Source organism: Marmota monax, unplaced genomic scaffold, assembly GCF_021218885.2.
Source record: "Marmota monax isolate L192 unplaced genomic scaffold, Marmota_monax_Labrador192_F-V1.1 WCK01_AAM20220418_F8-fsc00023, whole genome shotgun sequence".
Lineage (NCBI taxonomy): Eukaryota > Metazoa > Chordata > Mammalia > Rodentia > Sciuridae > Marmota > Marmota monax.
The window spans coordinates 4,429,963-4,443,784 of NW_026692907.1; the positions used below are offsets into that span (position 1 = coordinate 4,429,963).

Sequence of the window (13,822 nt, forward strand, 5' to 3'; positions counted from 1 at the left end):
TTTGAATTGATCATCCTACTTCCTTCTGGGTGCAATATTTCTGTTGAAGAATCCATTAGCAATCTTATAGGAGTTCCTTTATATGAAGTGAGTTGCTTTTCTCTTGTTGCTATTAAAATTCTCTAACTTTTGACAATTCGATTATGATGTGTCTCACTGTAAGTCTCTGGATTTATCTTATGTGGTGTCTTTTGAACTTCCTGAATCTGGATTTCTATCTCCTTCACCAGGCTTAGAAAGTTTTTTTTTTAAAATATGTTTTCTCTCTTCTCCTTCTGGCATGTTAATTATATGTATATTTTTCATCCTGGTAGTATCCCATAAATCCCTTAATTTATCTCCATTTTTGTTTCCTTTTGCTCTTGAAATTGAATGATATCTGGTGACCTGTCTTAGAGTTCACCAATTTTCTTTCTTTCTCTCTCTCTCTTTCTTTCTTTCTTTCTTTTTCTTTCTTTTTTTTTTGCCAGATCTAGTCTGTTATTGAGCCTTTCTATCGAGTTTCTTAGTTCAGTTCTATACTCTTCAGCTCTAAAATTTATGTTGCTAAAATTTTTAGTTTGTTTTTGCATTGCTCTCTTGACCTCAGTGAGCATCACAATGACCATTATTTTGAATTCTCTGTCAGGTAAATTATATATCTCTGTTTCACTAACATTGGTTTCTGGAGATTTATCTTGTACTTTTATTTGGAACACATTTCCTGATCTTCATTTTCTTTGACTCTGTATGATGGTTTCTGTACATTAGACAAGAAAATTGCTTCTCTCAGTCATGTCAACTAGATTTGTACGGGAGAAAGATCTCACCAATTCTTCTGGCCAGAGATTCAAAGATGAATTTCAAATCTTTGTGTTTGTCCCTACTGCTATTTGGGGTCTCTCAGGTTAGGAGGTGCCATTTCCTGTCATCATCAGGAGATAGGTAAGTTCTAATGCAGGCCTCTAGATGTAAGCGGGAAGTTTTCAGTGTTAGATACATGTTACAGATTTTTTTCTGTCCTCATGAAGAAACTAAGGGCAGATGTTTGTCTCCTACTGTCTCTGTACTATGCTGTGAGGAGAATCTGTGGCAAATGCCTGCACTGTCATTCAGATTTCCCTCTGATCTTTGGGAAATAGTGCTGGAAGTAGACCTGCAGCTTGTATCCTTCTATTTTCTTCAAGCTAGGGAGACTCAAGAATGCAGAGTCCTCTCAACTCCCTGAGTTATGTGTCTAAAGGGAGAGACTCTGTGGGGAGAGCTAGAGCAGTCATGGCCTTCATTGCATGAACAGACACCTTCCTGGAAGAGTAGGTAAACTTGGATTTATCAGGAGGTTAAGCTGGGAGAGGAGTCGGCTTCGGAAATACCAAGTTCTCATTCAGGCTGCAAGAGGCTTATTGTTTGTCTGACCCTTTAACTCCCTAATGCAAGTTAGAAGCCAGGCTGTCAAGTCACCACTGGAAGAGTGAGCTATAAATCCCTTCCAGGAAAAAGCAGGGAGCTATGCTTTTTAGTCACTTCTCTGCACTGTGCCCAGAGATATAGCCCTTGGAAGTGCTGTGGCCCCTTTAAAACCATTCCTTTGTTCTGTGATCTAGGGAGACTCACATAAGCTAAATCTCTCCCACTCTTAGAGTTCATAGGTTTAGATGTAGTTTCTTTGGGTAGGAGATATAAAAGTTGGGGTGCTCAATGTGTGGACAAACTCCTTCCAGGAGGAATTGGTGGATCTAGGATTATTGCTGGAGTAATTTGACTTCTGCTCCATTGAAGGAGGCCTGCTGTTTGTTGGACTCATTAACTCTGATGCAGACTAATTACAAACTCCACTGTCAGCAGCAGCAATTGGCAAAGTGTGCTGGTAACCTCTGCCAGAGAGAAGCAGGCACCTTCAAATTTAAATCCTAAGAGATAAAGTTCCTGGAAGTACTTGCATGCCAGTGCAAAACTGCCACTTTCTTGGTGGTCTAGAGACTCCTGTATGCCTCATCTCCTTTGTTCCCAGAGTTGAAGAATGAAGAGCCAAACAATGGGGAACCTTGGAGGCTGGGCATTATATGTATGACCCAAAGCCTCCTGTCCTCAGGGAGGAGCTGGGTGCTGGGAATTCCTTCCCAGCTGTATGATATAATACCCAGAGCAGGCCCATGCCTGAGTGTACCTCAGCTTTTTGATATGAATACTTTCTCAGTTGCCTGGTATGTAGGAGTCTCTTGAGTCACTCCTGATGTTCTCTCACGGAGATTTGATCTGTGAATAGATGTTTATTTGGCACATCTGTAGCTAGAGGGACATGATGTTGTCTTCTATTCCTCCGTGCTGTTGATGTCAGGCTTTCTCTTGCTGTATCTATAGCTACCTTTAAGAAATACCATTCGAATATTTTTCAAATTTGTATTGGGCTTTTAAAAAAATTTTTGAATTCAAGAATTCCTTTTGTGTTCTGTATATGAATTCTTCATTGGTTATGTGTTTTGTAAATATTTTCTCCCAATTTGTCATGCCTATTCACTTGCTTAATGGCATATTTTAATGAGGATTTTTTCTTATTTTGATATAGTCTAATTTGCTTATTTTTTTATGATTGTTGAAGTCTACCTAAAAAGCACTCCTTTCTGCTTCCTAGCGTAGAGACATCACTTTATGTTTCCTTCTAGATAAATTATAGTTTTAAATTTAGTTGTGTAATCCATTTGAAATTATTTTTTCTGTATGGTGTGAGATAGGGGTTCAATTCATTTTATTATGAATGATAGTCTAATGGTTCCAATATACATTTATTGAAAAGACCATCCTTTTCTGTGGTTAAAATCAAATTGCCATTAAGTGTGGTTCTAGTTTGAATATCTTGTCCTTTCTTTCTTTTTTGCCCATTTCTTATTTCTTATACTAGTTCTGCACTATTTTGATTGTAGCAGATCAATAACCTTAAATCCATTTACCTGTGTTCTCCAATTTCTTTCTCAAGACTGCTTTGGGTATTTTAAGTCCTTTGTAGTTCCATATAAATTTTAGAATAATGTTACTAGTTTCTATTTTTAAAATATGATAAGAATATGATTGAACTTCCATGAAATTTATAGATTAATTTGAGAGGAACTGAGAGTTTAATAATATTGAATCATTCAATTAATGAAAATAGTACATATCTCCATTTGTTTAAGTCTATACAAATTTATTTCATTGGGAGAACTCTACCAGAATGGCAGAGTAAAGATCTTTGAAAATCTCCTCCTTCATAATAGCACTGAGCAATCATCACATCAATTTTTTGAGAATCCCTTAATTTACCCAAAGCTCACAACAATTTAAAGAGTATTTATTTTAAGAAAACCAGGTGAATCTTGCTAAGAACAATGGTGCTTTAACCTGCTTTTTCCCATTTTTTCCCCTCAGATCCATGATGGTCCTGAAAAGTAACAGCTACATAATCATATTAGTCAGGAGATGTAGCAGCTTAGCACTGTAGCGAGAAGACTGGGATTGGTGCTTTCCCCCCAAATGCCAAATTTCCATCCAATAGTCATTATTTGACCTTTCTGGCAATTTCTTGGAAATCTTGAAATACAGGGCTTCTCTTTTGGTCCTGACTCAGAACTTACTATTTGAAAACAGCATTTTCTCTAGGGTATTTATCAAAAACAATCACCAGCAAAAATATAACATCAGAGTGCCTGAGGTGATGCTGACAGCTAGGCTAAACAAGAAGTTTACCAGCAACTTCAAAGGAAAGATTGGGAAATGACATGGCACAAATGGTTTGGAAAAGCCCCAACATATTCTGAGAACATACGCAGAGCTGTGCACGTGCCCAGAGTTGTGTAGATGCTCGGAAGACCCGAGAAGATCTGAGTTTCTTACCTCTGGCTAGCCTTGAGCTTTGCATAAGTAAGAGCTATGGCCAAGGTAAATTTGAACAATACCTCCCAGAGCATTAAAAACACATTCCAAAGCACACATGACGCTCCTCAGCAGGAGCTGGGAAATGTAACGATGCTATATTACATTCTAAGAAAATCTCTGGTTAATCATTAGCTGACTACTAACAACTAAGCAGAATTTTCAATGATTAAACATTTAAAGTGATTATTCTTTCTTTTAACATGCATAACAAAGACCTGAAAGATGTTTTAAACTATAGAATCATGGACCTAACCTCCAGAGATTCTCAATAAGTACATCTGGCATAGATTCTAGGAATCTGTGTCATATGGACTGAAGAAGTTTAACTACCTCTTCAACAGGACAAACTGCAAACTGGTGATGCAGATGGCTCATAGAATATGTAGTTTTAAATGGGTTCACAAATCTTCATCATGAGTTCGCTAATCTAGGGAACACGGGCAAAAGAGCTGATTTATAAGAGGGAGCTGATGAGACAAGCTGATTTAGCCTCTAAATATATTGTTTGAGATGGTCATACAGTTTTTGCAGGCAGGCTGAGAATAAAGTTACGTTTTAAGCCCCAGACACACAGCAATCTGGTAAGAAGTAATGTTTGTAATAGTGTTAGAAATTACCAAAGGGTAATGAATAGTTTCCTGGGATGGACCACTTTATGCTTTTGCTCCTTAAAGGCAATTAAGGGCTCCCCTGAGAAAGTACCTTAGGAAAAATTAAGTGCCTATGTGGGCCTTGGATTTCAGCATTGAGATCCTCTGCATGGTCCATTGCTGGCTCACTATTAAAGCATATCATTCATGGTAATCTAATTTCTAAAATAGTTGAGAGTTGCTGTTTTAGTTAACTTTCTTGCTGCTATGACTAAAAGTTCCAACCAGAACAAATGTAAAGGAGGAAAAGTTTATTTAAGGGCTCACAGTTTCAGAGGTCTCAATCCATAGAAGGCTGGCTCCATTCTTTGGGGCTTGAATTGAGGCAGAACATCATGGGGGAAGAGTATGGCAGAGGGAAGCAGCTCACATGGTGATCAGAAAGCAGAGAGAAGTCTCCACTCGCAGATACAAACATATACCTCAAAGCCACGCTCCCAATTCCAAGCTCCTCCAGCCACATCTTACCACTTCAGTTACCACTCAGTTAATCCTTATTGGGGGATTAATTCACCGATTGGGTTAAGACTCTCACAGCCCAATCATTTCTCCTCTGAACCTTCTTGCACTGTCTCACACGTGAGTTTTTGGGGGACACCTTACATCCAAACTATAACAATTGCATACCATAATGCCTTTTAATGTAAATGGCCATTCTTTCTTAGATGTTTTGCATGTCAGTAGTCATTGCTCTTCAGTTTCCAATATTTTATTATGAATATATAATAGATGACTTTCAAATATAAACAATTCTTATGATTTTAAAGGTTTTCTTTTATAAATATCTTTATTGTGGACCACAATAGGTGCACAGAAAGAGCATAACACATCTAGTTGTTTCAGGCCAGTTTCCCAAGAAAACAGGTGGAGATTGAGAGTTTCAGGCAGAAATATTGTTGGTGAGTCCTCAGGAGAAATGCCCTTGGGGAAGTAGAAGGAAGCAGTGATAGGCAGAAGGATAAGTCAAAGCAGGTGATGATGCAGTAACACAGAGGCCTCAGCCTGTCCTACAGAAAACTCTGGATCCGGGGTGGCCTTTCAGTGGTCCTAAGTTGAAGTCCTGGTATTTTTGTGTCCATGTCAAATAGTCCTTGACTGAAGTCTGGCAATCCAGTTTAATTCATCAATCCAGTACCATTTGGATGACTGTGCCTCATGTGATACGTTCTGGAAGAAGCTTCTCTAGGTTTTGGTTGGGTTTCCTCTTCTGATGGGGGTCTGGGATAGTTAGTAGCTCCTGCATCTGGTCTCAAGATCACTATCCATCATCCCTCTCCCACGGTAGATTGTCCTTGGTCTTAACAAGTTCTTCTGCTGGCCTTGGAGACTTTCCTAACAATAGGGAAGCAAAGTTGGCCAAGGCCCTACACTTCCGGTCATGATGCCCTTCTCAGACTAGGGTTATTGAACTTGCCCTTTGATTTCAATTTGGCAAGGAAATTACAAGAGGGGTCCAAGGGGTCAGCTGAGTTCCATCCAAGTTTTTCTGCCTCTATTCCTTAATGTTCAGGTCAAGTTTCCTGTTTGGGGTGGTAACTCCTTGCCTTGCTCCTTGATGGCTGGTCTTTAAGCACAACAGTGCTGAAATGGCTAGATGACAGCCATAGATTGAGTCATATGGGAACTCTTGCTATGCCAACTGATTGAAGCATTATCATTTGGTAAACTGAAACCAATAGCCCAGGATTTCAGGGACTGGAAACATAAGTCATCAAAGTCAATTATTGAAAATAATGAAAGTGAGACCATTCTTGCTTTACCTCTTGGTTCTTGGGCCCCTGTATTTTTGATGACATAGCACCATATAAAGGTTGTTGATTTAGATTGTACCCCCAGTCTAAGATGATGGGCATTATCCTCCCATAATGATCATTTTTCAGCTGTGAACTTGGCTATACTTTTAGCAAATTGTTTTATTATTTCATTAATTCTAGAGCTCCATCTATTGCAGTACAGAATAAGATCAGTACATCTCATGGTCATATACTCACTGCTATATGACTTTGCTGTAAAGTGGGTCCCTTGTTCCGTGTAATATGCAAGATTCTCTGCCACTAGATTAATATCCTGGAGGCCTTAGGATAGTAGTACTGGTCAAGGTCCTGATAGCAGGAAATGCAATCCCATACCTGGAATATGTGTTGGTTCCTATCAGAATGAATTGCCAAATGATTGCAGATCTCCAGATACGGTGCCATATTCAGATACTCTGGATTTATTTTGTTTGTTTTGTTTTCAATTTAAATACAACGGTGGCTAGTGCAGCTTTAGTAAATGGCAGCAAATTGTTCAGGACCCATGTATTGCCTTAATTTTTTTCACTACGGCTACTCCGCTCACGTACTTATTGGGGAAGTCTTCCATTCTTCCCTGCCAGCTGCCAGTCTGACTAGGGCAGGAGGAGTCAATCCTTAAAGAGTGGTAAGAGTAGCCACATTCAAGAGGAAAATGGATTCTATCACAGATGAATTTTTATATGTCCATAAAGTTAAAATGTTATGCTATTACACTGTTTAAAGTGAAAAGGTTTTTAAAAGTTACCATAAGAAGGTACTATTGGCGAAACACTCATCTGTGGGGAGGTTTAATCTACATGTTTTGATTAGGTGGAATCTACTGCCATAGTCTTGGGGAACTTTCCAGAGAAACCCTATGAGCTTCTCATGTTCGAACTTTATTGGATTAGATGAGGGATCAGAAAACTAAAACTCTTGGGCCAGAACTATCCTGAAGTCCATTTAGTTCAACCTATTAAACTAAGAATGGTTTTCAAACTGTCTTTAAGTGGTTTAAAGAGTTGTAAGGTTAGTGCCAGAGGAAGGTCAGGAGGAGAAGTGATAAAACTTTCTGTGACTGTGTAACATAAAATATATCCTATCTGACCTTTTTACAGAAAAAAGAAAAATCTTGCTGACCTCTGAAGTAAAGTCATGATATTAAGATAGTAAATGAGGAAGAGCTGTCCGAGTACTTTTATGACATGAAGAAAAGATCAACCAAGGAGACCCTTCAGAGATGCATGTCAACTAGAGAGGGGTTTGTCTATTTTAGGGTCACAGAGAAAAATAGCTTTAGATAGTCCTAGACAATATGCAACTCTAAAAATTGGCTGCTTATGTAGTAAATGCATTCAGCTTTTTCTTATCATGACATAAGTCTTCAAATGTAAAAACCCTTCCTCCAAGATGTGAGGCAAAGTCACTAAGGGCTGAAGCTGGGTCCACTTTGTAAGGTTACTCAGGTCTACAGTCACTATGTGCCAGGTTCTACATTAAGTATTTTATACGTTCTCTTTTGGCCAGACTCCCTCAGAGGGGAGGGAGGAGGGATCCATTTTATTGACAGGGAACCCCCGAGGCCAGTGGCATTGCCAAAGCCACACAATCAGCAAGTGTCGGGTTTCAAGTTCTGTGAGTTAAGAATCCTTCACCTGAACATCCTTTGTCTAAAAGGGGGAAGCTTAATTCTTTCTTTCTTTTTTTTTAAGTTATTCTTTAGTTTGTTCTAGTTAAGTTACACATGACAGTAGAATGCACTTTGACACATTGCACACAAATGGAGCACAACTTCTCATTCCTCTGGCTGTACATGGTGCAGAATCACACCAGTAGTGTAATCATACATGTACGCAGGGTAATTATGTCTGTCTCATTCTACTGTCCTTCCCATCCTCACAGCTCACCCCTCCCCTCACTCCCCTCTGCACAATCCAAAGTTCCTTCATTCTCTCCTATCCCCTCCCAACTATGGATCAGCAGAAAACTTAATTCTTGTGTTTGTTTATTTTGTTCATCTGAAAGAAAATTTTTACCCATCTTAAAAAGAAAAAAGAATGCCTTTACTGTGTGCACAGGCATTCATCAGTATTCAAATATTACTCAAAAAATTTTGTTTTGCTACAAATACTTTTATTAAAGAAGCATGAGTCAGGTCATCTTGTTATTCTTCTAGTAAACTCAGGCCTCCTGCTCCCATTAAATGCCTTGTACTTTATGGCCCTCATCTTCTCCACTTTTCCTGAGAGTTGCACCCTACATGAGTGTCAAAGTTCTACTCAGACAATGTTTAAAGAATCTTATTTTTGTATCCAAACTGTTCAGTATTGCTGATACTATACAAGCACACACTTAATGAAATCACTAGTGGGTAAGCTAGTTTATAGGTATTTTAACAACATTGTCACTGAAAACCCTTGGTGGGTTGTTATATAGATGTCAATAGATATTTTGTGACATTTGAAGAAACTGATTGGGGTTTTGAATGGGCTGGGAATGCTCCATTGTTTTTCTTATTTAAAATGATGTTTAGATTCCTGCTATCCAAGTGTTTGTTCTCCCAGCGTGTCTTGAGAAGATTAACATTTGATGAAAGTAAATTAAATTAAACATGCCTTTTAGTATTTATCTTACAGCCACAGGAGAGAACAAGATGAGGTAGAAAGACGCGTGCACCTGTGCATAGAAATGCTACAAGGTAGCAACTGTAAATGCAGATGGATACAAGTTGAGCTGATATGACCTCACCTACCTCAAGTGTCATTGTCTCCAATAGGATGGTTTTGGAGAAAGGATATACTTTGTTTGTTTTAAAATTTTGCTAAAGTCAGCTTTGCTCTGACATTCTCTTTAGCCTTGCTCTGACATTCTTGGGAAACTCAGTAACTATTATACAATAGTTAGTTAACCTTCAAGTTCAGATTTTAAACAGTTTTTTCAACTGCATGTAAATTATGCTGTGTGTTAGGTTGTTGGCAATACTGAGATTGAGTGTTCTGGAGCTTCTGGAGGCATTTCCACTAATTGTAGTGGAAGTGTAGCTTTTTCTTCCTTTTTAGAAGTCTTAGTAGTCATGAAGAAAAGCTAAACATTTTCATGTCTTTTCCACTAGGTTTAAGATAATTGTAGTAGTTACAGCCTCCCATGGTTGTGACAAATAAAATTAACCCCATGAGTTTTCAAAATACTTGGGGATGGGATGATACTGTTCCTCTTGGAAGTTCATCACTACTGATATCATGATTCCATAGTTCATCACTGGAGAAAGGACTGAGACACAAGAGTTGACGCTGACAGAGAGCCCAATGAGGTTCCTCCCCAGCATTCCGTGGTCAAAATGCATCAGGAATAACAACATTGTTCATGACTTATTTACATAACTCGTGTGTTTCCAGAGGCTGGGTAACTCTGACTTGTGAAAACCAGATTAGTCAAGAGAAAGGGCCTCAGAGTCAGATTATGTAGGTTTAATTCTCAGCAATGTGAGAATCGCCCATGTGCTTATTCAGATGCTCCATTTTCTCATTTGTCAAGTGGGTATGTGCTGTTTGGGCTTGTGGGGACACCATGTAAAGGACCTAACAGTGCTTGGCATAAAGAACATGAATGTCACTGCTATTACATTATTTGCTTCTCCCTAGGCTGTTGCTACTAAGTTAGGGAACTTGTATATTAGGAATATACAAATATTCTCCAACAACTCATACCACAGGGATCTCAAGAAGTTCTGACAAGAGGATGCATTTCTCAAAGAGTATACTTAGAGATCCCTTTCCAGAGTCCTGGAAAATCATAGGTATATGCTCATTGCTTTGGGCATATTTTCAAGGTTCTTTCTCAGTTTCCTTGTTTTGTATTCCTAAGGCTCCATATTTCTAAAAAAAAAAAAAAAAACCAACCAATTGTTTGTTATGACTAGACAATACTTTAGCTTTTTCTTCCTTTTTAGAAGTCTTAGTAGTCATGAAGAAAAGCTAAACATTTTCATGTCTTTTCCACTAGGTTTAAGATAAGCCCATCATTGATCAAAACCAACTTAAACTTTTGAAGGTGAAGGCATCTGTTTTACATTATCTTTTATAACTTGCAATATTTGACTGGTATTTCTATTGTGGTATAAGTGTCTGAGGAGAAACGTCCATGGTCTTCTGCTTCCCAGAATTATAAGAACACCAACTGCAATTGCTGTTAGTCCTGGGGGGACAATTTGCATGTGAGCAACTGATTAGTCAGCTGCTTTGTTCATTTTTACATGAACTGTGTGTCTGACGATGCCTTATATCCTATTAGGGGGCCTTCCATTTCCATTTGGGGAGTTTCAAGAATTTGGTATCCTGCAATAATCTGCCTTCTAAGCATGAAAACAGTGGGTAATATTTTCCATCCTTTTCATAGATGAGCCAAAAACGCAAGGTGCAAATGGGATTAGTCCTTTAAGAGTCATTCCATCATACTGCATGCAGATAGTCCCTCTCCTAGCCCCAAGCGGAGAAAGCATTTGAACCATAACAAAAGGAGACTGCTCTTGCAGCACTCAAGTCTCTCCAACTTTTCAGGCTTAATGGGCTATTTACTATTTCCAGTATCATTTATCATCTTCATAGTCTCTCTCTCTAATTCTGGCTTGTTAGAAGTATTTGTCCAAGACTAGGTTCTGATACACCCTAGTATCTTAGGCTTTCGCAGTTCTAAGAGGACTCTATGCCAATTAATTTTTTTTTTTTAAATCTTACAGTTAGACCTAGACTTCACAACTGTGCGGTGCTTTCTCCTATATAAACGTCAAGTCATTCTACCACAGGGATAAACCAGCAGGCTTGGCTTTTTACCTGACTACTTCCTTTATCTCTTCCATGGAGCCTTCTTCCCTTGAGCAAATACTCCAGAAATTTCAACCCAGCATTCCACAGAAGACCTGGATCTGAGCAAGTAGTAGCCAGATGTGATCAGATGAGTATACGAAACACACATTAGGAGTTTAACCACAGGGTTTGCCTTCTGTTTGTTGAAACAAGCAAATGGGTGTTCTTGCTCCATAGCAAGGCAATTCTATGCCTTCCAAAACAGTTGTTGTCATGTTGCCGAATACCTTGACCAGGGGATCCAAATGACCATGAGTCTAGAACTGCCCTCTGCAAGCTTGGTCCTGCCAGACTTGCTAAGTTGATTAATAAACAGATACAGGCCTGACAAGAGTCCCTTTAACACAGAAATGAAAGAGCTAGGAACAAACCTAAGCAGAATGGATTCATGTGAGTATGGCATCTCTTTCTTCATTTCTTTATTTTTACTTTATTAGTAAGTTCATATTGAAAGTGGATTTCTTACAGACAGCCCAGGGTTGGATCTTGTTTTGTGATGCACTTTGACAGTCTGCCTTTTGATTATTGTATTTTAGACCCTTAGTGTTTAAAGTGACTGACAGAGTTGGGTTAGTACCTACCACACTTGCTACTGTTTTCTTTTAGTGGCCTGTGTTTTCGGCTTCATCTTTGTTTTCCACTTTCTGCCTTCTCTGGTTCTAATTGAGCATTCTGTTAATTGTATTTTCTCTCCTCATAAGACATTAATTGCATTCATTTTTTTTATTAGTGGTTATTCTTCAAATTGCAGTGTGCATTTACAACTATTCCTAGTCCTCTTTCGAAGACCACCTTCCCCCTCCTGAGTAGTGCGATTACTTCTTGCTCCCTCCCTCCCATACCTTATGGCATTTCTGTCATCCGCTTCACTTATCCAGAATACAGAATCAGGCATATTGCTGCTACTATGTCAAATACATTTAATCTGTCGACAAAAGATTTTATGTTAATTTATTTCTGCCCTAATACTCTATGAAGATCTGAGCTATAAAATCTAGGTTGGTGGGTTTGTTTGGTTTTTGCTTTTCAAGATTTTAAATATTTCACTCTATTCTCTTCTTGCTTACATGATTTCTGAAGAAAAGCCCAATTAATTCTTATTAAATTCCTTTTCTATTAATTCCAATATTTGTCATATCTGAACCTAATTCTGATATTTCCTCTGTCTCTTCAAATTTTATCTTTTAATATGCCTTTTTTAGAAAAGTTTATTTTTATTTATTTACTTATTTACTTATTTATTTTTGTTGTAGGTTGGACGTTATGAATTGGATAAAAGGTAAAGGGACTTTAACATGGGATTTTGTGTCTATCTGGCTAGGGGTCAAACTGTATCTACCAGTTGCTGTGGCTGTATGTGGCAGAGGCTAACCTTTTCTTTGGTGTCCTCCCTTGTGTGTTCTCTGTTATCTTTGGGTTCTCTAGAGGCTCCTTAAATAAAGTCTTGGGTGTGCATTTCTCCCAGTTGTAGCCTCCAGCCAGGGCGACTGATGACCTGGTAGTGAGTTAAGAGGCAACAGGACACATTCTGGAGTTCCTGAGTTCTTAGTCTTTTTTAGTCTCAGTCGGTAGGTGAACCTGTGCCTGGGGGTGGTCTTCATGGTCCTCCTCAGTGTTGGCTTTTCCCTTCCCACTTAGGTGAGATAGGAAAGTCAGAGAAGTCTGCAGTGTTTAGGTTCTGATAAACCCCAGTATCTTGGGCTTTGGTAAAATGTCTTTGGCGTGCAGCCTGGTTGAGAAGGCTAGACTGCTGTAGCCCCATGGTTGCTCTTCTCCTGTTGCTGCCAGGTGCAGAAGAGGTGTTTTCTCCTATCTTCTCTGTAAGAACCTGTCAAGGCTCCTAGAGGTAAACCCACAAAAGTGTGGTTCCTCCTTCCCCCAGAAATCTAGGCCTGTAGAGTTTCTGCCTCTCCAACTTGACCACAGTGATCCTTGAACAATTCATCAGTTATAGGGAGATTTTCTACCCCAGCCCTGGGTCCTGTGATGGTTGGTGCTCATGGGCTTCTATTCTTGAAAGTCATTCTGTGTCCCTGCAGATCTGGTTCTCCAGTTTGGGAAGAAATGGTTTGCCATGGGACCTCAATTCTGATGGATCTAAGAAGAGCTGTTGATTTTTAGTTTGTCCATCTTTTTTTTTTCCCCTAGATTTAAGGATCGGAATGAGAACTTCTGAGCTCCTAACATGTTGGACCCAAATCAAGTGTCCCTCACCACCCAAAACCCTTTCCATCTTGGAGAAAATGCAACTTATCCACAAGAGTCAGGATTTGGCATAGGTAGCTCGTTTTAAACACACACACACATATACAAAATAAAAAATATTTTAAAAAATTAAAAAAAAAAACACTTGTCTTTCATGGAGATGGGTTATATTACAAAGCTTCCAGTATAAGAATATCTATTTCTGTTCTTGGAATCAGATGGAGTTTGAGTTCGACAAAAACGTTCTGCTCACCTTGAACTTCTGCTTTAGCAGCAGCACCTTCCTTCTCAGGATAAGATGTCCTTCTTGGTTGGGAAAAAAAGAAACATGTTTTCCTCCATATACAAAGGGACTACAAATTCTGACAGTGAGAAAAATCACAGTCCAGTAGCACTGGCCATAATTAGGGCTTCTCAGGGGGATAGGACTATTACATGACAT

General features: G+C 38.9%; 1 long non-coding RNA gene across 1 annotated transcript; it reads left to right on the forward strand.

The window, feature by feature from the left end:
• Nucleotides 1-11,511: 11,511 nt before the first annotated feature.
• On the forward strand, nucleotides 11,512-13,464 carry LOC124096904 (uncharacterized). Its single transcript, XR_006853038.2, has 3 exons — nucleotides 11,512-11,565; nucleotides 12,429-12,454; nucleotides 13,324-13,464. It is a non-coding gene; the product is annotated as an uncharacterized LOC124096904 (long non-coding RNA).
• Nucleotides 13,465-13,822: the final 358 nt, after the last annotated feature.